At 42.5% G+C, this 27736-nt stretch overlaps 1 protein-coding gene across 1 annotated transcript in view; it reads right to left on the reverse strand.

Annotated features, from left to right (window-relative positions):
• FREM2 (FRAS1 related extracellular matrix 2) overlaps positions 1–27736 on the reverse strand; it is a 293022-nt gene that overhangs the window by 71218 nt on the left and 194068 nt on the right. The gene's annotated exons all lie outside the window — the stretch shown is intronic.

Consider the following 27736-nt stretch of genomic DNA (forward strand, 5'->3'; position numbering starts at 1 on the left):
GGTTTCAAAGAATCAGTGTGAATCAAACAGCTATCAGCTAATGCTATGATGTCTCTTTAACCCACAGTGCTCTGGACTGCTTTAAATAGGTTTAGTAGGGAATTTAGATTCTATGCTACCTACTGACAGAAACTAATGTGAATGATCTACAAACATTGCTTCAGAATTAGTTTAACTGTAAAACATAAGAAAACATGATCAAATAGCTTCTTAGAAAACTGTAAGGAGTGAACATCACTGTGCACATTTGTTTTTTGCCTATGATTGCTTTTTTGTTCCCATCACAATCCAAACATTTGGCGAAGATGCTAAATTTCTGCATACAACTGATATAGTCATCCTTGTAGACTGCAGGTCAGGCCACCCACAGTTGAATATGTGATTTTGGGTGGCCTAATTTGCATATCTATGCCCAGTTTCACAGAAGAGCCATACAACAGTGTCCTGTTGTTGTGAGACCTCAGGTGTGATTGTCTCTATTATGGCACCCTAAATACCAGTTTTTAACTATTCCATTACCAACTGCACTATTATACAGCATACCATTTTTGTCTTCGTAAAAAGACAATTTCTAGGATAATATGCTGTGTACAGGGACAAAGGGACAAGCAAGACACCCAAAACCAATTTGCAAGATCTGGAATCACTTTATCCGCCCTACTAGTCCATAATAGTAAAATCACATAGTTCCACACATACAAGGTAATGTTTACCTATGAATTTTGGCACAGAACCATTTAAATGTTTAGAAAATGTAAAAAGGAAAGATTCAACGTTTCATTAAACTGTAGTGTATCCCCTTCATTCCAGTTTTATCAGAAACCAACTGTGTTGGCTTGTGCCAACTCTAAAGAGTATATATATATATATATATATATATATATATATAAATAAATATGAGAGGATTATCTCAACACACTTACAGAAACTGATGAGTCAGTTCAATCTTTTAAATTCCTGAAATGATTTACTCAATTCAGATGTCAGGCTAAAAAGCAGCTGGCCAAGGCAAGGCTATTCAGCAATGTGAACCATGTTACTGCTTTTAGGTGGATCTAGACTGAGATCTCCAGAAAATGGGGTGGCTAAAAAGTTCACCTGTTGCTAATCATGTGCACATTGTAGCCTTATATTTAAAATAATTAGACAAAATTCAAATATTATGCAATAGTTTGGGGGTGAAAACAATCTATTCTATTCTATTCGAGCAATATTATACCAAGAATCCAATTTTGATTGAGCTGTGACACTATGAGGGATCTAAAATCATTATCTATTGCGGTGGTCTCCAAACTGCGGCCCGGGGGCTGCATGTGGACCTTTGTTTGCTTTTATCCAGCCCTTGGGGCACTATAATTTCCACTGATACAAGATATTATAATGCCAACTGACAACAATGGGGCACCATTTCTCCCACGGGTACCAACAATGGGCCACTTTTCTTCCTCCTAATACCAAATGTGGTGATGTTTACTCTCACTAATGCCAGGAAAATTTCCACTCCTGCTGGCCACAGTCCATTGTTTATAAAGTTTGGAGACCCCTGCTCTATGGGAACGTCCAACTTTATATTTTGGAAATCTGAATAAAAAAAACGGTTTGGATAGAATCAGAAGCGTAACTAGAACCTTCAGGGCTCCAGTGCAAGAAACCATGAAGGGCCCCCCCGACCCTGGCAGGGGCCCTTTTCTCTGTGTCCGGGGCCCTCAATCTCCATCTCTGCATCCTCAGCTACACATAATGAATGGACAAGAATAGCTCTGTACAGAGCTTCCCATTCATTCACAAACTGAAGCATAGTAAACGCAGTTACTATGCTTCAGTTATGAATGGACACAGTGAGTGCGGTGCCGATCACTTACTGTGTCCATTCAGAAAAGGAAGGGGCCGGAGGGGGGGCACTGGGAACGGAGGTGGGGAGTGTAACAAGAAGGGGGTAGTATGGCAAAGGGCAATGTGAAAGGAGGGGGGCGGTATGACAAGGGTGGTAGTGTGATGGGGAAGCAGTATGATGGGGGGGTATTGTGACAGAAGGGGGGCAGTGTGATAAGGGGGCAGTGTAATGGGGGAGCAGTATGATGGGGGTATTGTGACATGAGGGGGGCAATGTGACGGGGGAGGCAGTGTGACAGGGGAAGGGTATCTGTGAAGTGTGACGAGGGGAGAGTGTGATAAGAGGGGGCACTGTGAAAGGAGGGGGGCAGTGTGATAAGAGGGGGGCAGTATGACCGGGGGATATTGTGACAAGAGAGGGGCAGTGTGACAGAAGAAGGGTACCTGGACATGTGACAGGAGGGGGACAGTGTGAAAGAGGGGGAGCAGTGTGATGAGGAAGCACTTTGAAAGGAGAGGGGCAGTATGACAGAGGTGGTGTGATAGGAGGGGGCAGTGTGACAAGGGGGGAAAATGATAGAGGGGCAGTGTGACAGGAGGGGGGCAGTATGACAGGGGGGGAGTATTGTGACAAGGGAGCAGTGTGACGGGGACAGTGTGACAGGTGGGGGGGGCAGTGTGACGGGGAATAGTATAATGTGGGCAGTGTGATAAAGGAGGGAAGTGTGACAGGTGGGGGGGCATTGTGATAAAAGGGGGCAGTCTGACAGGCGGGGGGCATAGTGAAAGGTGGGAGGTCAGTGTGACAGGTCGGGGCAGGGTAAAAGGTGGGAGGGCAGTGTCACAGGTGGTGGGAGGGAAGTGTGACAGGTCGTGGGCAGTGTGACAGGTGGGCAGTGTGATAAAAGGGTGCACTGGTACAATAGGACACACAGTATGCTCAGTGGCCAGCCTTACCTTAGAGGAGAAGCCTAGAGATAAGAATCAGCAGCTGGAGTTGGGGGCAGAGCTAAGGGCAGAGCTCCCCTCCCCTCTCCACTGTATAGACTCAGAAAGGGAATGGCTAACTGGAGGGACATCCCACGAATTTGAGGACATCACAGAGCCGCTGATCACCCCCTCCCACCCCCCTCCACTGTTAGCTGCCAGCTGGAGGTACAGGGGGAGATGCCAGGTCTTGGGCCCCCTCCCCCACAGTGGTGGAACTCCAGGGGCCCATTCGCAAGTGCGACTGCTGCGACCCTGGTAGTTCTGCCACTGGATAGAATAGTTAATGTGTTCTGTCAAAGCATTGGACATGTGGTCTCTGTTTGAGGGGTTTGCCTAAATTCCTCCAAATTCTTTAACAGACTTTGTTCACGTGACCAGCCACCTAAGGAAGAGGTTTATAATGTAACAGCCTCATCTACCATTTAACAGTGTAACAAAGCAGGACAGGCAGGAAGGATATCTGATAATTTTTATTTAGTATCTTCTCTGTCTAATTTTCCAAAGAGAAATAAGCTTACATTGAGTCAACTAATATAAGCAAACCACTGTGCATTCTTCAACATAAATCCTTATTACCTATATAACCTAACCATCAGTCTATTCCCAGGATTCATTCATCACATTGCTGTGCCGAGTACTCCCCCTCAATGCCTTTTATTACACCCTGCATCATACTACTCATCAGTTACTCTAAGCATTCCAGCAGGGTTCTCTTCATTTTGAGAAAACACAGGTTCTTGTTTTATCATTTACATTCCCTATGTGGTAGCTCTTCACCTCTACTTGTTCTTACCAGGTTTATCACTGTAGATGATGGATACTGAGTAAGTAAATAGATATTGAGGTGATTTATTCTGGAAAATAAGCCTCTTTTCGATGCAGAAAAGCAAAAACCTTACAAATATACAGTATTTTTACAGCATTTATCTTGGCTGAATTGGAAAGAGGATTTATTTTGGTGTTGACACTGTGCAAGTCATTTGAAAGATAGACATCTCACAGCCTGTTTTTTTTAACACATGTTTTTAGAGAGTAGAATATACCTAAAGGCCAAAAATAGGATTATTATTGTCTTACTTGTCTATTATTTTTATTATCTATAGCTAATATTATTAATTATACTATTACTTGTCAAAGTAAGAAACTTTCCTTGTGGTCACCACCAGACTTATAATGGACATGGAGTGATTCCTGACCTTCCCATCAGGACCCAAGGGAGAGGTCGCTATTTTCCCTGTTTTAAAGAGATCACCATATTTGCCTGTTCATGCTGAACACATTATCAGTAACCACTTATATGTAAATCCAAATATTAAAGCTCATATAAGCTTAATGTGTTAATGCAATTTCAAAAGTACTTTTCAATTTCAAATTTAGACCTGCAGCCCTCCTTAAAATAATACCTGGTGATCCTGGTACAAAGGTCCTTGTTCCCATTATAGAGTGACAGCACACTGACCCTGTCTCCCAGATGTGCTATTTCTGTCACACAGGCCTTTGATGGAGACAAGTGACCATTTCAACACATATTATGCAGTAGTGGTCAACTGTTGTCATCGTGTGAAAAACATGGCCTGAAAATCACTATGTATTGTAGTCTTTGCTGGAGCACATGCTTGTAGGCAGGAAGTGACTGTGAATACATTGCAGGAGTTTAGCAGCACTAAGATATAATACAAGAACAAAATGAAGGAGGAAGGAAGTATTTTATTTAAAAAAAAAGAAGATGCCTGTTTATGATACTTGGTGCTTTTGGCAAACTAAATGTCATTCATTTACATCTACTTTAAATGTGCCGTAATGCTCTAGGCCAGTGGCCTCCAAACTGCTGCCCGGGGGCCAGATGTGGCCCTTTGCTTGCTTTTATCTGGCCCTTGGCGCACTATTTTCATCCACTGATACCAACAATGGGGCATAATTCCCCCCACTAATGAAAATGAAGGGGTAGAATTCCTCCCAATGACACCAACAATGGGGCAGAATTCCTCCCAATGACACCAACAATGGGGCACAATACCTCCCAATGACACCAAAGATGGGGCACAATTCCTGCCAATGACACCATAGATGGGGTGCAATTCCTCCCAATGACACCAACAATGGGGCTCAATGATACCAATGATGGGGCACAGTTCCTCCCACTGACACCAAACATGGGGCATTGCTTATTCCCACAGATGTCCAGACTTTTTCTACTCCCAATAACCACAGTCCAGCCCCCCCTTAAAGCGGGAGTCCGGCGACCAATCTTTTTTTTTTTTTTTTTTTTTTTTTTTAGGTCATTGAGACACTTTGCTAATCCCAAAATAATACTCACAGTTTGGGTGTAATATTTCCACCTCTGTCTGTTTTCGTACTGAAGAATAACTTAAAAAATGTGATGCTGGCTGTTTCCATCTTGCTTGTGGGCTTGTGAAGCCCACAAGCATTGATTTCCTGGATGCGGTGAATGCTGTTTGTTCACTGCTTGTTCACGCGCATGATCATTGTTTCCACACTGAATCTTGGGAAGCCGGACACTAAGCTCCCAGGAGACAGTGCGGCGTCAGGGAAAGGCAATAAACACGCCTACTCCCATGGGAGGAGAGACAGGAAGTGCCACAATAAAGTACAATATAAAGGTAATTACAGCGATAAAAAAATGTTTCCTGTGGCATTTGAACATCTATGCAATTAACTGAAGGGGGTAAGATTAAGTTAAAAATTTGAGTGGAACCCCTCTTTAAGTCTAAAGGACAGTAAACTGGTCCTCTCATTAGAACGTTTGGAGACCCCTACTCTAAGTGTAAGTTTGTAAAATTTGTTCTGATTGCTGCCACAGGTTAATACTAGTCTTGGTTAAACAGCTCAGCTAGCTCAATCTCTATGTTTACTGCTTTATTTTCCTTGAACGTGATTGGATATTCTTTGCAAAAGAAAATTTTACCACATTTACTAAGCTTTGGGTCTAATTCCCTTGCAAGGAAAACATCCTCTTTGCCTTTACTAAATCAACCTCAATGTTTTTGGGTGGACTGAACTCATGACTGCTGCAATGGCCGTGCTCATAGAAAATGTTACAGCAATGCAACTCTACTTAAAGTCACATACCTCTAAAACTCCACCTTACTTGCAGTTACAATACCTTAAGTACATAACCCAGTATATATTCATTCTTAAGATACTTTTCATTTTTTTAATGTTAGAATATTGGTCAGATTTCAGCATACGGTAACATTTTCCAGTGTCTTGGATTTCGATGGGCACTATGAGTGTCCCATTGCTTAACTTCCACAATAAAATTAAACTAGATACATGATAGCAGAAGTGCAAAAGATAACATATGCTTTCATACCCTCTCCTCCAATCTCTACATTGGCTCCCAATAACCCAGCGAATTAAATTAAAAATACTAACCACAACATACAAAGCCATTCACAACTCTGCCCCAAGCTACATCACCAATCTTGTCTCCAAATATCACCCAAATCGTCCTCGCCGCTCTTCTCAAGACCTCCTACTCTCAAGCTCTCTCATCTCCTCCTCTTCTCCAGGATTTCTCCAGAGCCTCTCCCATCCTCTGGAACTCGCTACCTCCACCCGCCCGGCTATCCCCTACTCTTGCTACCTTCAGGCGATCCCTGAAAACTCATCTCTTCAGGAAAGCCTATAACGTCTCTAACTAATCTTTTACCACTCCCATCAGCTCATTCCCCACAGTTGCAACCTTTTGTACCACCTGCCCCACCCTATTAGATTGTAAGCTCTTCTGAGCAGGACCTTCTTAATCCTCTTGTATCTTATTGTATTATAACTGTATTGTCTCTCTTTTATATTGTAAAGCGCTGCGTAAACTGTTGGAGCTATATAAATCCTGTATAATAATAATAAAAATAATGTGACAAATTTGCAACAAATGCAAATATTAATCTGGCCAGCTGTTCCGATACCATATGCACATTCATATCCAAAGACAAACAGAAGCAAAGCTTTCATTGGTAAAAAGCAGTTTCTTATTTTAAGTATGTAGAAAGATGCTTGTTGCTGTTTTCTGTTGCCTACAAGTATTAGGAACACCCTGTATAACAGTGCTCACGCCGTGACCGTTGCTACGCTCTTGTTGTAGAGTTTATTTCCTGAAAGCTTCTTTAGCTGATCTCCAGGGGAAATTTAGTAGTTGTGATTAGGATAGAGTAGCATGGGTCACAAAGAGAGCAGCGTACAATGAATGTGGCTTCAAAAGCACTTCATCTTTAATATGTGAACTGTCTGGCAGAAAGAAGTTCAAATATTAATGACCTTCTTTTATAAATGCAGGAAGAACAGCTTTATATAGTATGTAAAGTAGATTTCTTAGACAACTAGGGGAAAAAAAGGCAGGCTTAAGAGAAGAAGCAATTAGTAAGTTGAGAACGCCAGCATTTGGTGCACACCACGGTAAGGAACCTAAATCTCTTCTTTGTTCACTAATATCCTGTACTGATTACTTCTGAAGTTGCATCCCCTCTTCTGTACAGCATATAATCATAAAACAAACCTTTACTTATTTAGAGGTCGTGACTCCTTAAAGGGATAAAGCAACGGAAGCTCAGCGATTCTTCCTGTAACTTGTAATGACATCTGCAGGACTATCGTGCCAGTTTTAAACGGTTCGGTATTGATAATATCCTATTGTCCTTTGGAAAATATGGATTCCAGAAGCTCTGCCTATTTATTAAGCTTAATTCAAACAATGCTGGAATTCGCACTTGGCTTACAGTGGTAAGACTGCTGCACAAAGAAGGTAGTTGAATACTACACTACATAACTCTGTGGAAAAAATTATATTGTGCGCTATCCCAAACAATATATATTAGGATAATAAAAGGATAATAAAAAATCCCCTATGATCATGAATACCAAACCGGACATATATAACAACCTTGATACTCAATAGTGCACAAATTCCTGCAATAAAGTGCAAAAAAATATTTTTTTCCCCAAGGTGAATTTTCATATAAACTGCACTTTGCACTTTATATGAAAATTCACTTTGTGAAAATGTATTTTCCCTGCCCCCACTGATGGGGGCTCTTTCTAACATAGACTCTCAAATAGACACAGAAAGGACCTCTGTTAGAGAGACGCCCCTCCAGGATCCTTTAGAACCCATTGTTTTGTCTAATGGGGCCTGGTGGGGGCTCTAATTACTAACTCTCTAATGAACACCAAAAGGGCCTCTGTTAGAGAGCCCCCCCTACAGGTCCCTCTGATACCTCCTGTATCATGTCTGCAGCCTCTGACATCTCCTGTACCATGTCCGCAGCCTCTAACCATCTCCTGTACCATGTCCGCAGCCTCTAACCATCTCCTGTACCATGTCCGCAGCCTCTAACCATCTCTTGTATCATGTCTGCAACCTCTGACCATCTCTTGTCTTTTATCATGTTTGCAGTCTCTGAGGGGGGAGCCTGGAGAGGGGTCGAGAGTAGGAGTGCCGCTGGGATGGGGGTCATGGGAGAAGTCAGATGTGTGTGGACTGTGGAGAGGAGACTATAGGAAAAAATCAGAGCCACCAAGCTGGAGCTGACTGACTGAGCCCTGCACGGTGTACCCGGGAGGAGTTCAGTGACAGTGCTGCCAGGCCAGTCTGAGGGGGGGGGGGGGCAGTGATGTAAGGGGGGAGTGAATACAATAATGTAAGGGGGCACTAATATAAAAGTTATTCTTTATTCTGACAATATATCACCATAGCAATAAGTGGACTGTTCTTGATGATTGCTCCACTTTTACCACTTTTAACCGGAATTTGCTCTTATACATAAAGCCCTATGTGCTTTCATATCTGTTATATCTATATATAATACACTCTTCAAATGTGCTTTCAAATGCATGGTTTTTCTTTTTATGAACCAGAAAATAATGACGTTATGCGGTTGGGCTAGTATAATAATGCTATGGGGCTAGTATAAAATTATTTCCAGGGCTGGTTTTTATTTCCAGTCTGGGCCCTGTCTACAACTACAGGAGCGCTGATATGGGTGACAACACTCTGTAGCACTGGAGCCAGTTCAGTAAGTGTTGCCACCATGAAAAAGTTGGTGGCATTCTGTCTACGAGAAATGGTAGGATCAACAAGTAATAGTCAATAGATTCCAATCAGAAACCATAAAAGACTGTAATATACTGGCTTAAAAGACCTTACTCTACAATAAATACATTTTTAAAAACATTTTTTATTGTAATGTAGTTTGACTGCTTGATCCAGCATTTACTATACAGCTATGGTGGCTTGACTGTTCTGTTATGCTGCTAATATAGAACCAAGTTTACTTAAAGGGGAGGTCCTCCCACCCCACAAAAAATTAGAAGTCAGCAGCTACAAATACTGCAGCTGCTGACGTTTAATATATGGACACTTACCTGTCCAGGGAGCCCGCGATGTCTGCACCCCAGCTGATCTTCGGATCGGCTGTCGGATGTAGATGCCACCACTGCTAGTAAGGGAACCCCGCAGTGAAGCCTTTCGGCTTCACAGCCGGTCCCCTACTGTGCATGCACGAAGTGCGCTGTGCTTTCTAATTGGCCCGGCAGTGGAGGAAGGAGGCCGAGCTGTGCTGTGGCACTGTTTTCGGAAGTGGGGAAGGGGACTTGTCACAAACAGGTCAATGTTCCCTCCTCCCCCTTGAAAGGTGCCAATGGGTTGCCCTACCTGCAGAAATGTGGTGGAAAAGGTCCTGGACCCTTTTTTAAAATCATGCTACATGGAACTACATGGTACAGTGGCCTCATGCGTGAAAACGTGGCCATTTTTGCCGATATGTGGGGGTACCATTAAGAATTAATAGCATCCATGTGCGTCTGCTAAAAAGCAGCACATTCCATTGCGTGTCGGGAACAATCATGTGATAATGTGAAACTAGCCTCAGGTATGTATGAAATATTTTTTAAAAGCATGTTTTTGTTTTTTTGTTTTTTAAATCTATCTTGTAGTGAATAAATAACATGTAATCACTGTTTTGTCTGAATACACACTGGGATGTAGTGATTTGTGTAACAAAGTATATTCTATGGTGATTCATTTTGTTTTTATTAATAATAATGTAAGACTGGAATTTTTTTTCCCCACTTCTATGTACTGCTGCATGAAGGATAAATAATTCATACATGTGCTCCAGTTAATACCATATTTTTTAAGCAAAAAAGCTAATAGACTTGGTATCTGGGAAACTGCAGTAATAATTTACTAAACCCTTCTGGCATATATACATCTGATTTGCATGTTAGACATATGGTATATCACCAGTGATCTGTAATTCAGTAGTCACACTGCAGATCAGCTTAGAAAGATGTCAAACCTTTTCATCCAATTAAGGAATGTAAGATTTTAGCAAACTAAGCATGCATAACTTTGCTATTCCTGATAAGTTATGTTGGCACATTAAGTTTCCAGATTCTTGAGAAATAAACATATTGCAAAGCTTGCTTTGCTTGACATGATGGGTAATCATGAAAAACACGGGCAATTGAGTATAAATCCATGCATCCCCAACACCGTATATATTTAGTAGGAACAACAGTGACTGAGGAGAGTACAACCTGCGTAGGCAGATTTTTTTTCTTAACAACACAAAGCAATCTCCTGCGCTCGGGTGCCCGGTCAGCTAAATAAGAGGCACAGCTAACCCCTTTAGCAAAGTCAGTGGAATGTCGCAGGTTTTCAGTTATCCTTTATAACTGAAACATACAAGGAGAACAGGGGGGCGCACCGACCTTGTGCATTACCAAAGATAAATGTACTCACAAACGAGCTGTTAAAATAACGCTTATCAATACTCCAGCAATAGCGAGCAGTATCTTTAAACGCCTACAGCCTGGACCAGATATTTGGAGGACCCAGATGGCATCGCAAGCGTCTTACGCGTTATGAGGGCGAACCCTCTTCCTCAGAGCCATAGCGGAACAGCCCACTGCTGGACCATGGGGGAGCGTTATTGTCCAGGGGCACAAAGGATCAGGTGAGTATAAGATTTCTCTTCACCCCTAGACAAAATGAGCTGTTGACCTGTGCGGTGCCAAGGGTTGAACTTTAAGCACTTAAGGACCGAGCCTCTTTCTGAGATTTGTTGTTTACAAGTTAAAAACATTTTTTTTTTTGCTAGAAAAACCCCCAAACATTATACATTTTTTTCTAACACCCTAGAGCAGGGGTCTCAAACTCAAACTACCTGAGGGCCACAGGACAAATTTTCACATCCAATGGGGGCCTCATGCAAACTGTCCTTTCCCCCAGCACTGGTGTCAGTGGACGCACTATTAACCCCCAGCACTGGTATCAGCAGATGCAATATTAACCCCCAGCACTGGTGTCAGCGGACGCAATATTAAACCCCAGTATTACCCCCCACACTCCACAAATACCCCCCCCCACACACCGCTTCACAAATATCCCCCCCTTACACTCCACAAATATCACCCTCCCCCCCACCACACACACACATTCCACAAATACCCCCTCTTCACAAATTTCAACCCCAGTCACACAACTAAGGACTTGCTAAGCCTCTGTGTGATGGCTCACTTACCTCTCCTGCTGGCAGTCAGCTGGTGGCCTGATCTTCTGCCTCCTGAGTCCTCTCCTCCTGTCAGGTCCTGGCTTCATCACAGGCCTAGTGGCAGGGCACCCCGAGAACGCCATAATCTTCCGCCCTGAGGTGGCAGCAGGACCCAGGGCCAGTGTTCTGTCGAAGTGCCCGCTATCGAATAGTGCCCGGGACGAACTGTGCATGCGCCGTACGTAATAGCACAACAGCTGATTTTACGATCAGCTGTTGTGTCGGCGAGACGGCGCCTGCGCACAATAGCCGACTGAAGACATTTTTCAGTCAGTTTGTACCTCACGCTGCCGAGGAGTGTTCATGTAGGTGAGGGGTGGAATTTAACATGAAGGGCGCGGATGTTTTTAATGATGACCAGTGCTGCAAAGATGGGGGCAGAATTTTTAACGATGCCCAAACAAATCTGCTAAACAAATCTTTATCTGCTATTCTTCCTGGGGGGGCTATTTAGCTAGCTAAACATTTAAAATTTTGCCCCCATCTTTGCAGCAGTGGCCATCCTTGAAAACTTCCGCCCCCTTCATGTTAGATCAGCATTGGCCTTCAATGAAAACATCCACCCCTTCATGTTAAATATTCCGCCCCTCACCTACATGAACATGCCTCGGCACAATCTGACTGAAAAATGTCCTCACTCGGCTATTGTGCGCAGGCGCCGTCTCGCCGACACAACAGCTGATTGTAAGATCAGCTGTTGTGCGATTACATACGGCGCATGCGCAGTTCACCCAGGTGTTCTGTCGAGAAATGCCCCCCATCGAATAGTGCCCGAGCTGAAGGGCGCATGCGTACGTAACATCACAACAGCTGGTTTTACCATCAGCTGTTGTGACAGCGAGATGGCTCAGGCGCATAATAGACGCATAATAGTGTATTTTTTTTGTCAGACTGTGGCCCGCGCTCCCCCACACTCCCATGGCGAGTTCATGTCCATGATGGGTGGAGCTATGGGGACTTGGGGGCGGAATTACATGGCCAGTGCTGCAAAACAAAACTTTGTGATGGGCGGAATTCTATACTTCTTGTGGGTAGATTTATGGGCACTTTGGGGCAGAATTAGATGGCCAGTGCTGAAAAAAAAAAAAACTTTCTGATGGGTGGATTTTTACATTTATTGTGGGTGGATTTATGGGTACTTTGGTGAGGAATATCACAAAGTTTTATTTTTTTGCAGCACTGGCCATCTAATTCCGACCCAAAGTGAACATAAATCCGCCCACAACGTGTGGAAATCCACCCATCATGGACATGAACTCGCCACGGGAGCACGGGTGAGTGCGGAGCACAATCTGGCAAAAAAAATAATTCTGTCGCCTATTGCGCGCCTGCGCCGTCTCGCCGCCACAACAGCTGATGGTAAAATCAGCTGTTGTGATGTTACGTACGGCGCATGCTCCTTCAGCCAAGGCACTATTCGATGGGGGCATTTCTGAACAGAACAGGTGGGCAGGGTGATGGGCGGATCCTGCCTGCGGGCCATTTGTAACCGATCTGCGGGCCACAAATGGCCCGCAGGCCGATACTTTGAGACCCCTGCCCTAGAGAATAAAATGGCAGTCATTGCAATACTTTCTGTCACACCAAATTTGCGCAGCGGTCTTACAAGCACACTTTAAAAAAAAAAAAAAAATTTTTGAATTAAAAAATAAGAGAACAGTAAAGTTAGCCCATTTTTTTATATTGTAAAAGATAATGTTAGGCTGAGTAAATTGATACCCAACATGTCATGTTTCAAAATTGCGCCCACTCGTGGAATGGCGACAAACTTTTACCCTTAAAAATCTCCATGGCAACGTTTAAAAAATTCTACAGGTTGCATGTTTTGAGTTACAGAGGAGGTCTAGGGCTAGAAGTATTGCTCTCGCTCTACCGATCGCGGCCATACCACACGTGTGTGGTTTGAACACCGTTTTCATATGCGGGCGCTATTCACGTATGTGTTCGCTTCTCCACGCGAGATCGGCGGGACGGGGCGCATTTAAAAATGCTTTTTTTCTTATTTATTTTACCTTTTATTTTTTATTTTTACACTGTTCTTTTAAAAAAAACCCATTGTGTCACTTTTATTCCTATTACAAGGAATGTAAACGTCCCTTGTAATAGAAAAAAAAGCATGAAAGGACCTCTTAAATATGAGATCTGTGGTCAAAAAGACCTCAGATCTCATATTTACACTAAAATGCAATAAAAGAAAATAAAAAAAATTTGTCATTTGAAATTTTTTTTTTTCAAAAATGGCCCTTTAAGAGCTATGGGTTGAAGTGACATTTTGACGTTGTTTCCGCCCTGCAGTGATATGGAGACGGGTGGGGACCATCTTCCCCTCACTCATCTCCATACCACACATGGAAGAGGACATGATCGCCTCTGCCACTGCCGACGGCTCCGTAAGCTGTAGAGGAAACCAGGGAGCGGCGGGAAGGGGGGGGCCCTCTCCTGCTGCCGATAAAAGTGATCTCACGGTGAATCCACCGCAGAGACCACTATTATCGAAAACCGGACCTCCGGCTGAAGAAGAGGATACCGGGGTTATGGCAGCTAGCTGCTGCCATAACAAAGATATCCCTCTTCAAACAGTCGACGTATATCGGCGTGCGGCGGTCTGGAAGTGGTTAAAGCTGAAATTTAATTTGCTTAAATTTTGCCTTTCCAAGTTTCTCATTTTCCACTCATCAACATGTGAGAAAAACTTTAAATTAAACCTTTCCTTTTTTAATACATACCCTATTTTAGTCTCAGTAATGTCATCACTGGGTCTTTGTGCTTCTCTATACATTGAAGAGACATCATAGCTAGTGGGTGCTGTACATGGCTTCCTGAAAACATCACAGTACCTTGCCTCAATACTCGTCTTCAATGGACTGGCTCTTGGAGGGGTGCACATTTTTTTAATGCTTTTATGGGTGGATTTTATTATGGAGAAGAGGGTATTTCTAGGCTGGTTGCATTTGCATGTGCACACGTGATACTGAACCTCCTTATGTGTGTGCTGTGACCGGTCCTCAATCCTGGACAGAGCCATGTATAAACACTTAGGGAAACCCCACCCCTGGGGTGGGTACTGTGGGTAGGGCTAGCTTATTTGAGAGGATGATGAGAAATGATAGCCTACAGAACATCACTATGTAGGTTATAGTGTAGTGAAGTACGCCAAGGCATAGGCTCCAGCAGAAGTAGCATAGGCCCAGTATAGACTCCAGCAGAAAAACCCATCTCAGGTAACCTACAACTGAGGAAAGTGGAAGTGCTAGTTGGCATCCCCTGGTAAATATGAGTCTGGACCATACAGTAATGCTGATGTCTGGTGGAACAAGGAAGAGGTGTACTTCTGTATTGGAAAGAATTTCATGTTACAGTAAAGTGTAGAAGAGGCTGATTGTGTGGACATTCCTTTTTTCGGGAGGGTGGCCTCTGGCCAGGAGCATGTGAGTAATCAAGATGGAGGAATCCCTCCTCCATTCTACAGGTGTATAGCAAGCCATCTCATTCCTGTTGCAGGAGAAAGATGGAAGGCACCCTGGGCTGGCATGACCATGGTCAGCAAATAGGGCCTGCTAACAAGTGCTCATATAATGACACGTGAGCACCGTCCTGTTCAGGAGTACTGAGAATCCAAGCTCACAGTGGAAAGAAGTTCAGTATTAACAGAAAGCTGCATTTTCTATCTTCTTTCTTTTTTTATTTCTGTTGGGCTCTATTTTTTTATTTTGTTATAAAGGTGGATATGGACTTTAAATGTTTACTTTTAAAATAAAGATGTTATAAAAGAAATTAAAACAAATTATATCAAATATTAAATTATAAACTTGCAAACAATAGAAAAAAAGACCAATACCAGTATATTTTTTTATTTAGGATTGCAGCAATTGATCGGCCTCTTGGACCGGTATTGCACTTTCTTGATGACTTTGCTGCCTGGCTACCCAACTTTCTCTGCTCTGAAATATTAACTATCATTCTTGGTGACTTCAACATTCCTGTCAATGTTAACAGCCCAGCTACAGCTCAAATTCTCAACTTAACCTCATCTTTTCACCTAACCCAATGGACACATACTTCCACTCACTCCAGTGGTAATACCCTTGACCTTGTATTCTCCTATCTCTGCAATCCTCCCAACCTCACCAACACCCCCTTTCCTCTCTCTGATCACAACCTCATCAGTTTCACTGTATCTTTGCCTCCAACCACCCATCCCTCCAAGCAACAAGCAATTACTTGTAGAAACCTTCGCAACTTTAACCCTTCTCTTCTCTATTTTGCTAATGACCACCTATATAACATAATGTCTCCCCTGTCCTGTCCTGACCTTGTCACCTCTGTCTACAACAGTTCACTCTCATCATTGCTAGATGCACTTGCTCCTTTAACCACATGCAGAATCAGGCCACGACCGTTACAACCCTGGCAAACTGACAACATTAGAAATCTCAAGAGACGTTGCCGTGGTCTTGAACGACTGTGGTGTAAAACCAAATGCCTGCAGGACTTCACCCTATATAAACCTGCCCTTCTAAAATACAATTCCTTCCTCCATGCTGCCAAACAAGCCTACTTTGTCTCTCTTATTAATACCATGTCATCCAGTCCCCGTCGGCTCTTCTCAACCTTTAACTCTCTGCTTCATTCCCCACCCCCTCTACCCATTAACTCACTCACTGCCCAAGAGATTGCCAATCACTTTAAAGACAAGATTGATGCAATTCGTGAGGACACCTCCACTGTACGTACATATTCCCCACCCAACATACCTTGCCTAACAGCACATTCAACACTCTCCTCTTTTGAACTGGCTACTACTGAAGAGGTTACAAAACTTTTCTCAGATGCCCACCTAACCAATTGCCCCTTGGATCCTGTTCCTTCACAACACCCTCTTCTTCTATCCTAGGCTCCCTCACTCACATCTTCAATCTCTCCTTCTCTAGTGGCAACTTCCCCTCCCCTCTAAAGCATAAGCAGATCACTCCCATACTTAAAAAGCCCTCACTGGACCCCACCAACCTGAACAACTTAATACCCATCTCATTGCTCCCATTAACCTCTAAACTTCTAGAACGCTTATGCCTTGTACACATGGTCGGACATTGATCGGACATTCCGACAACAAAATCCATAGATTTTTTTCCGACAGATGTTGGCTCAAACTTGTCTTGCATACACACGGTCACACAAAGTTGTTGGAAAATCCAATCGTTCTAAACGCGGTGACGTAAAACATGCACGTCAGGACTATAAACGGGGCAGTAGCCAATAGCTTTCGTTTCTTAATTTATTCTGAGCATGCGTGGCACTTTGTGCGTCGGATTTGTGTACACGTGATCAGAATTTCCGACAACGGATTTTGTTGTTGGAAAATTTTATAGCAAGCTCTCAAACTTTGTGTGTCGGAAATTCCGATGGAAAATGTGTGATGGAGCCCTCACACGGTCGGAATTTCCGACAACAAGGTCCTATCACACATTTTCCGTCGGAAAATCCAACCGTGTGTACAGGGCATAAGTCTACAACCATCTTAACTCCTACCTCAGCGATAATAACCTTCTTGACCCCTTACAGTCTGGCTTTCACTCGCAGCACTCCACCAAAACCACCTTACTAAAATTCACTAACGATTTAATAACTGCTAAAACCAACAGCCACTACTCCATACTCCTACTACTTGACCTCTCTATGGCCTTTGATACTGTTGACCACCCGCTCCTTCTCAATTAACTACATTCCCTTGGCCTCCAAGATTCTGCTCTATCCTGGTTCTCTACCTACCTATCACAGCGCTCCTTCAGTGTTACCTACAACTCTGTCTCCTCCACTCCATTGCCCCTTTCTGTGGGGGTCCCCCAAGGCTCTGCTCTCTATCTACACCTCCTCCCTTGGTCACTTGATAACTGCCCACAGCTTCCAATACCACTTATACGCCGATGACACCCAACTCTGTCTACTCCTCACATCACTTCTTCAGTCTCCTATCGCATTACTAACCTACTAACTGACATATCAGTACAGATGTCACACCACTTCCTTAAACTAAATCTCTCTAAAACCGAGCTATTAATATTCCCCCTTGCCTGTGCCCCCCCTCCATGACTTTTCCATCAAAATGCAAGCATCAGTCCCTCCCCTGACACCAGGGTACTAGGTGTAATCCTAGACTCTGACTTGTCCTTTCAGCCTCAAATCCAATCGTTGTCAAACGTTTGAAGAATTCACCTCCGTAACATCTCTAAAATTTGCCCCCTTTTTAACAAATTAAACCACCAAGCTCCTCATTCACTCCCTCGTTATCTCTCGCCTTGACTATTGCAACTCCCTTCTCATTGGCTTACCTCTCCATAGGCTATCCCCTCTTCAGTCTATCATGAATGCTGCTGCCAGACGTATCCACCTTACCAACCGCTCAGTGACTGCCAACCCTCTCCTCCAATCCCTATACTGGTTCCCAATCGGCCAGCTAATTACATTCAAAATACTAATTACAACATACAAAGCCATTCACAACTCTGCCCCGAGCTACATCACCAACCTTGCCTCCAAATATCACCCAAACCGTCCCCTCCGCTCTTCTCAAGACCTCCTGCTCTCAAGCTCCCTCGTCTCCCCCTCCCATGCTCGTCTCCAGGATTTCTCCAGAGCTTCTCACATCCTCTGGAACTCACTACTCCATCCTGTCCAGCTATCCCTTGCTACCTTCAGGTGATCCCTGAAAACTCATCTCTTCAGGGAAGCCTATCACGTCTCCAACTAATCTTTTACCACTTCCATCAGCTCATTTCCCACAGTTACAACCTTTTGTACCACCTGCCCCACCCTATTAGATTGTAAGTTCTTCTGAGCAGGGCCCTCTTAATCCTCTTGTATTTTATTGTATTATAACTGTATTGTCTCCCTTTTATATTGTAAAGCGCTGCGTAAACTGTTGGCGCTATATAAATCCTGTATACTAATGATAATAATTTAAAGTTGGGGGCGTCTGCTACGATCCAAAGGATTAACCTATATGATTAACTATTTACAGTATTCTATACCATACTGCAGGCTGCTAAGACAGAACTGAAATGTGTTAATCTTAAATACTATGTATATACCACTTTTGTAAATACTTGAAAGGCACATCTACGAATCACAATTCATTAGTATGATAAACTACAGCAAATTGAATGTATATACTCCGTACCTACCTTAAAAGCTATTATCACATTAAGCTGCATTTATGTAAAGTGCCCCCATCTTGCTAGGAACCTGTGACCGCACTGTACATAGTATACTGTATAAAAGGTCATTACAGAAGTCTATAGTTAGAGAGTAGAAGCTGTTTGTAATATTGCCAGCATGGTTTTGTTTGATGTGGTTTAAATTAGCTCTTGTGGTCCTGGGCAGTAATCTTAGCACCTTTCATCTTCTTTTCATTGTTGGCATAACTTGTACAATCAGAATGGAAATTAATCTTGCTGGAAGTATTGCCAGGTAGATGCATTTAAATGTCTACTTCTTTTTCTGCTTGTAAGAAAAAAAATGTCTACTTCTAACCTCAACACAGCGCAAAACGTCGCTCAGTGAGGACTTTCTATTCTCCGGTGACTTGCCAACAATTTTGTGTCTTTTGTATTGTGTAATTCACCCTATTCTTTACACGTAATTTACAGAAACATTCACTCATTCCATGCTGGATTCCTGGGTTTAATTCAATCAAAAGAGCCTTGGTATGGAAAATGCATGTACTTTTTTTGTGTATACCTCCCTGGTGCTACAGTGTCCTCCTACCACCTAGTAACATAATAGTAGGTTACCTGGCTCCTATTCAAATTGTGCACAGTGTGTGTAAGTATCTGCAGAGAAGGGGGACTTAAACAACAAGATCCTTTGTGGCATGCACTGATGTAAGCATATGGATTTTGTAAGACATTCTACATTTGTTAGCACTGTGTTGATGTATTATAGGCACTCTGTACATACAAAACTGACAATGTTTAAAATAAATCAATGTTGTTTATTATCAATTTTTACATAGTGTTGACATATTGGAGTGTTTTTCAAGAAAATGTGTATTTGCGTAAAGTGATTGTAAATGATCACCTTGTAAAACAACCCATTCAGTTTAAAATTGAAATGAAAGGCAAACCTTTGTGCATAGATATACAAAAAACACATTATAAATACCCTTTTTTATAAGTGATTACATTCCCTCTATTCTCAGCTGCATAAGGGCTGGGAGGAGGAGAAGTAGCAGCACACTGATCTTCCCAGTGAAAGCCTGTGCAGGGGAGGCGTGTTAGGACAAGTCTGATCATTGGAGGAGGGCAGGCTAAGTTCCCAATATTGCTAGAGAACTGACCACAGTGAGCACTCCTGCTTAGTGTGGTCAGTTTTTAATAGGAAAGCAGAGGGACTGGCAGGAACACCAGGGATTTCACACAAAGGAACCAAAACAAAGTGAACATGATACTTTTTCATGGTACAGCAGGCACATATCAGGCATTTGAAACGCTGGGGTAACAAACACTAGTCTTTGCACCAGAGGGGATTACAATCTAACTTTCATTCAATAATCACAAACATGAGATCAAGGTAGAAAAAAGCCAATTAACCACTTGCCGACCGCCTAACGCAGATATACTGCGGCAGAATGGCATGGGCAGGCAAAATCACATACCTGGTACGTGATCTGCCTCCCCCGGTGCCCGAGGCGGTTGGCTTCGTTAGGGGAGCGATACAGGCTGAGGGGGAGACCACTCATTCATGGCCACCCCCTTGCGATCACTCCCCACGAATGAGATTCTTCCTCTGCTGCTGTATAGTAAACAGCGGCAGGGGAAGTGATGTCATCTCTCCTCGGTTCGGTATTTTCCGTTCCGGCGCCGAGGAGAGAAGATATCGATGTGAGTGCACAACACAACACACACAGTAAAACACACCAGGCACACATTACAACCCCCATCACCCCCCGATCACCCCCCAATCACCCCACCCTGTCAGAGTGACACCAAGCAATTTTTTTTTTTCTGATTACTGCACTGGTGTCAGTTTGTGACAGTTAGTGTGGTAGGGCAGTTAGTGTTAGCCCCCTTTAGGTCTAGGATACCCCCCTAACCCACCCTAATAAAGTTTTAACCCCTTGATCACCCTCTGTTGCCAGTGTCACTAAGCGATCATTTTTCTGATCGCTGTGTTATGCCCCGTACACACGATCGGACATTGATCGGACATTCCGACAACAAAAGCCATGGATTTTTTCCGACGGATGTTGGCTCAAACTTGTCTTGCATACACACGGTCACACAAAGTTGTCGGAAAATCCGATTATTCTGAACGCGGTGACGTAAAACACGTACGTCAGGACTATAAACGGGGCAGTAGCCAATAGCTTTCGTCTCTTAATTTATTCTGAGCATGCGTGGCACTTTGTGCGTCGGATTTGTGTACACACGATCAGAATTTCCGACAACGGATTTTGTTGTCGGAAAATTTTATATCCTGCTCTCAAACTTTGTGTGTCGGAAATTCCGATGGAAAATGTGTGATGGAGCCCACACACGGTCGGAATTTCCGACAACAAGGTCCTATCACACATTTTCCGTCGGAAAATCCGACCGTGTGTACAGGGCATTAGTGTCACTGGTGACGCTAGTTAGGTAAGTAAATATATAGGTTCGCCGTCAGCGTTTTATAGCGTCAGGGACCCCCATACACTACCTAATAAAGGTTTTAACCCTTTGATTGCCCCCTAGTTAACTCTTTCACCAGTGATCACCGTATAAGTGTTACGGGTGACGCTGGTTAGTTTATTTTTTATAGTGTCAGGGCACCAGCCGTTTATTACCTAATAAAGGTTTAGCCCCCTGATCGCCCGACGGTGATATAAGTTAGGTTTTAGGGTCAGATAGGGTCTATGTCACCCCAGGCAGTGTCAGGTTAGTGCCAGTAGCGCTAACACCCACGCACGCACCATACACCTCCCTTAGTGGTATAGTATCTGAACGGATCAATATCTGATCCGGTCAGATTTATACTAGTGTCCCCAGCAGTTTAGGGTTCCCAAAAAAACAGTGTTAGCGGGATCAGCCCAGATACCTGCTAGCACCTGTGTTTTGCCCCTCAGCCCGGCCCGGCCCAGCCCACCCAAGTGCAGTATCGATCGATCACTGTCACTTACAAAACACTAAACGCATAACTGCAGCGTTCGCAGAGTCAGGCCTGATCCCTGCGATCGCTAACATTTTTCTTGGTAGCGTTTTGGTGAACTGGCAAGCACCAGAAGCCTAGTACACCCCGGTCATAGTCAAACCAGCACTGCAGTAACACTTGGTGATGTGGCGAGTCCCATAAGTGCAGTTCAAGCTGGTGAGGTGGCAAGTACAAGTAGTGTCCCACTGCCACCAAGAAAAAGACAAACACAGGCCCGTCGTGCCCATAATGCCCTTCCTGCTGCATTCACCAATCCTAATTGGGAACCCACCACTTCTGCAGTACCCGTACTTCCCCCATTAACATCTCCAACCAAATGCAGTCGGCTGCATGAGAGGCATTTTCTTTATGTCCTCCTACCCAACGAACCCCTCCAAAAGAGATGTCGTGTCTGCAGCAAGCACGGATATAGGCGTGACACCCGCTATTATTGTCCCTCCTGTCCTGACAATCCTGGTCTTTGCATTGGTGAATGTTTTGAACACTACCATACACTAGTTGAGTATTAGCGTAGGGTACAGCATTGCACAGACTAGGACACACTTTCACAGGGTCTCCCAAGATGCCATCACATTTTGAGAGACCCGAACCTGGAACCGGTTACAGTTATAAAAGTTACAGTTACAAAAAAAAGTGTAAAAAAAAAAAAAAACCACAAAAAAACATATTAAATAACAAAAAAAAAAAAAAAATAGTTGTCGTTTTATTGTTCTCTCTCTCTATTCTCTCTCTATCGTTCTGCTCTTTTTTACTGTATTCTATTCTGCAATGTTTTATTGTTATTATGTTTTATCATGTTTGCTTTTCAGGTATGCAATTTTTTATACTTTACTGTTTACTGTGTTTTATTGTTAACCTTTTTTTTTGTTTTCAGGTACGCCATTCAGCTGCAGCGCGGATTTATTTATCTTGACAGCAACAGCGTTTGCTCCCACAATACATAAAGCCGTGACTAGAGCGGAGGTGATATATGCCGAAGCATGGGGGCAGCAGGGGCGGAGGAGCGATTTGCTCCTAACTTTTGGGGCGGATGCCCTCATGCTTCGGCATATATAAATGGTGCATGTATGCCCATCATTAGAAGTGGGTGGATGAAGGGAGGTATTCTAATGGTGGGCATACCCACCAATCAATCTCTTTTTTTCGTTCAGCCCACAGGCTGCATGAAAAAAAAAAAAAAAAATTACAATATATGCCCAACAAGGACCAGCAACATACTGGTATGTTGCTGGACTTTGAGTGGTTATACCAGAATGATGCCTGCAGGTTTAGGTATCATCTTGGTATCATTCTTTTCAGCCAGCGGTCAGCTTTCATGTAAAAGCAATCTTAGCAGCTAATTAGCCTCTAGACTGCTTTTACAAGCAGTGGGAGGGAATCTGGCTCTCCTGTGCCAACAGGGAACCCGAGAATGCAGCCGGTAATTCCGCCAGCTGACCATAGAGCTGATCAGAGACCAGAATGGCTCCAATCACGTCTATGGCCTAAGAAACCGGAAGCTACGAGCATTTCATGACTTAGATTTCGCCGGATGTAAACAGCGCCATTGGGAAAGCATTTTATCACACTGATCTTGGTGTGGTCAGATGCTTTGAGGGCAGAGGAGAGATCTAGGGTCTAATACACCCCATTTTTTTCAAAAAAGAGTACCTGTCACTACCTATTGCTATCATAGGGGATATTTACATTCCCTGACATAACAATAAAAATGATAAAAAAAAATAAATGAAAGGAACAGTTTAAAAATAAGATAAAAAAGCAAAGAAATAATAAAGAAAAAAAAAAAAAAAGCATCCCTGTCCCCCCCTGCTCTCGCGCAAAGGCGAACACAAGTGTTGGTCTGGCGTCAAATGTAAACAGCAATTGCACCATGCATGTGAGGTATCACCATGAAGGTCAGATCGAGGGAAGTAATTTTAGCAGTAGACCTCCTCTGTAAATCTAAAGTGGTAACCTGTAAAGGCATTTAAAGGCTTTTAAAAATGTATGTATTTTGTCGCCACTGCACGTTTGTGCGCAATTTTAAAGTATGTCATGTTTGGTATCCATGTACTCGGCCTAAAATAATCTTTTTTATCTCATCAAACATTTGGGCAATATAGTGTGTTTTGGTTCATTAAAATGAAAAAAAGTGTGTTTTTTCCCCCAAAAATGCGTTTGAAAAATCGCTGCGCAAATACTGTGTGAAAAAAAAATTAAACACCCACCATTTTAATCTGTAGGGCCTTTGCTTTAAAAAAATATATAATGTTTGGGGGTTCAAAGTAATTTTCTTGCAAAAAAAAAAAATTTTTTTGTATGTAAACAAATAGTGTCAGAAAGGGCTTTGTCTTCAAGTGTTTAGAAGAGTGGGTGATGTGTGACATAAGCTTCTAAATGTTGTGCATAAAATGCCAGGACAGTCCCAAAATACATTCTGTTGCTTCTCTTGAGTACGGGGATACCACATGTGTGAGACTTTTTGGGAGCATAGCCGCATACGGGACCCCAAAAACCAAGCACTGCCTTCAGGGTTTCTAAGGGTGTAAATTTTTTATTTCACTCCTCACTGCCTATCACAGTTTCGGAGGCCATGGAATGCCCAGATGGCACAACCCCCCCCCCCAAATGACCCCATTTTGGAACGTAGACACCCCAAGCTATTTGCTGAGTGGTATAGTGAGTATTTTGCAGACCTCGCTTTTTGTCACAAGTTTTGAAAATTGAATAAAGAAAAAAAAAAAACATTTTTCTTTTCTTTCTTCATTTTCAAAAACAAATGAGAGCTGCAAAATACTCACCATGCCTCTCAGCAAATAGCTTGGGGTGTCTACTTTCCAAAATGGGGTCATTTGGGGGGGTTTTGTGCCATCTTGGTATTTTATGGCCTCCGAAACTGTGATAGGTAGTGAGGAGTGAAATAAAAAATTTACGCCCTTAGAAATCCTGAAGGCGGTGCTTGGTTTTCGGGGCCCCGTACGCAGCTAGGCTCCCAAAAAGTCCCACACATGTGGTATCCCCATACTCAGGAGAAGCAGCAGAATGTATTTTGGGGTGTAATTCCACATATGCCCATGGCATGTGTGAGCAATATATCATTTAGTGATAACTTTGTGCAAAAAAAAAAATTGTCATTTTCCCGCAACTTGTGGCAAAATATAAAATATTCCATGGACTCGACATGCCTCTCAGCAAATAGCTTGGGGTGTCTACTTTCCAAAATGGGGTCATTTGGGGGGGGGGTTGAACTGTCCTGGCATTTTATGGCCTTCAAAACTGTGATAGGTAGTGAGGAGTGAAATAAAAAATTTACGCCCTTAGAAATCCTGAAGGCGGTGATTGGTTTTCGGGGCCCCGTACTCGGCTAGGCTCCCAAAAAGTCCCACACATGTGGTATCCCCGTACTCAGGAGAAGCAGCTAAATGTATTTTGGGGTGCAATTCCACATATGCCCATGGCCTGTGTGAGCAATATATCATTTAGTGACAACTTTTTGTAATTTTTTTTTTGTCATTATTCAATCACTTGGGACAAAAAAAAATTAATATTCAATGGGCTCAACATGCCTCTCAGCAATTTCCTTGGGGTGTCTACTTTCCAAAATGGGGTCATTTGGGGGGTTTTGTACTGCCCTGCCATTTTAGCACCTCAAGAAATGAGATAGGCAGTCATAAACTAAAAGCTGTGTAAATTCCAGAAAATGTACCCTAGTTTGTAGACGCTATAACTTTTGCACAAACCAATAAATATACGCTTATTGACATTTTTTTTACCAAAGACATGTGGCTGAATACATTTTGGACTAAATGTATGACTAAAATTGAGTTTATTGTATTTTTTTTATAACAAAAATTAGAAAATATCGTTTTTTTCCAAAATTTTCGGTCTTTTTCCTTTTATAGCGCAAAAAATAAAAACCGCAGAGGTGATTAAATAGCATCAAAAGAAAGCTCTATTTGTGGGAACAAAAGGACGCAAATTTAGTTTGGGTACAGCATTGCATGACGGCGCAATTAGCAGTTAGAGTGACGCAGTGCCAAATTGTAAAAAGTGCTCTGGTCAGGAAGGGGGTAAATCCTTCAGGGGCTGAAGTGGTTAACCAAAAAGTTTTTTGGACTTTGCATTGGTTCCATGAAGGAGAATCACACCAACAACAGGAGGTCATACAGTGAGATTACTAAGAAGACAAGATCTGCAAACCATTACTTCTAACCCCAGTGCCATTTTAGTGCTTCACTATATGGCCAAATGTCTGTGAACACCTGACCACCACACCTGTATGAGCTTGTTGGACATCCCTTACCAAAACCATGGTCATTAAGGCAGGGTTCACACCACAGCACGGAGTGGCTCGCAGCAGAGGTCCAGTGCGTCCCCATTCACTGTTTCAGGTCGGATTTCAGCCCAAATTTTTGGCTGAATTCAGACCTGAAACGGACCAGAAAACGCACAGGACTCCAGTGCAATTCGCTCCAGAGCCGCTCCGGAGATGTGCGACCCGGCTCCATAGAGAGCCGGTCACAATCTCCTGACATGCGAATTGGATGCAGGGAAATCCGCATCCAATTCGCAATAGTGGGAACCCAGCCTAAAGCTGAACTTCAGGTTTCATGTGACTTTTCATGTGCATTTGGACCAAGTTCCCACTTTATTACATTTATTGAGAAGTATAGCAGAAAAATTCATAGAGAAGTATAGCAGAAAAATGTTCTGTGGTCTTGTAATATCATTCCCCTGTACTTCTCTATAATTAAAAAAAAAAGATTTTAAAAAGTAACTTAGCTGCTCCTGCTTATATTGTGATTGCGTTCAGCTATCGGTGGAAGGTTTGAACGACTCATTTTTAATGACTAAGTGTAGTCTGCAAGTTAGGAATTTCAACTTTTAACTTTAAAAGGCCATTTTGAATTCTGCTATTCTGAGTGGAAGCCCTGATCTTCTAAATGTCAATTATAACTTATCCACTCTGTGATTTTGAAGCACATTAACAGTATACTTATGCTATCATCAATCAAATGTCCTTGTGCTGTAAAAAATTCCGCTCATCAATCTCAGTACTGAAAATTTTACTTCCATACTTCAGTCCTACTCGGGGTAAGCTTCCCTAAGCATTTATAGTTTAAACCGCTTTAACTTTTCAGTACTGAATAATTCCTATGAAATCACTCTATGCTGAACATTTTCTTCAAAGGTCATGATAATTGACAATAATAGAGGAGATATTAAATATAATGGACTACTAAAGAACAAAATTATACTCTTCCAGCTTGGCAGTTGGCATGGGCAATTAGAAATTCTGCTTACATATAACTCCCAATTTCTTAAATTAAATGACATTTTTTGTTCTATGTACACTGTCCATCTCTTAAATTGCATTTATAATAGGTTGTAAATGCCTCAACAACAACTATATAATGTTCTTGCACAGTGCATGGAATATATCAAAGTATTACACTTTTTAGGGTTAACATATTACCAAAAATTCTAACTTTTTCCACAGCAATTAAAGCACTGATTGAAACTCATTAGTAAATCAGCCATTATTAAAATGTCAATTTTCCCATATTATATAAAAGTGCAATATCATTCCCTCTATACTGTTTGCAAGAGATTATTCTTTAAAATAAATTTGCTATTTTAAAATATAGAGGGACTCAAATAACTACATACCCTGCTTGTTTCCCCTGTACTGCTGCCGTCATAAGATGCATTTTAAGAAATCAGGTAATCATAAAATAATAATAATAATATAATATATTAATATAATAGTAATAATAATAATAATATTTTCTGCAGGACTGTCTTCCTTATCCTTTCTTCACTACTTGGTGAGCCACTGACCTGGACACACATATGTATCAGCTTTCAGGACACTTGAAATGCACATGCTTGCTCCAGGACAGTGACTAGTTATGATTTAAGGATGAGGATGACAGTCCTAAAGACCGCACCATTAATACCAAAGCTTATAAAAGTATGTGCTGATAAGTTCCCTTTTAGTTATAAGAAGTCTAAAATGGACAGATGACCATCTCCCTATACTAAAATACAAGACAGGAAAGGAAGGGTTGCAATGCAAATTATCACTCCAAATATTAGTAAATCTCTTTGGATTACCTAGAATTTCTACATGAAGAAAACTTGACATAAACCACATATTAGTTGCTGATAAAACC

Source organism: Aquarana catesbeiana, linkage group LG02 (assembly GCF_042186555.1).
Source record: "Aquarana catesbeiana isolate 2022-GZ linkage group LG02, ASM4218655v1, whole genome shotgun sequence".
Lineage (NCBI taxonomy): Eukaryota > Metazoa > Chordata > Amphibia > Anura > Ranidae > Aquarana > Aquarana catesbeiana.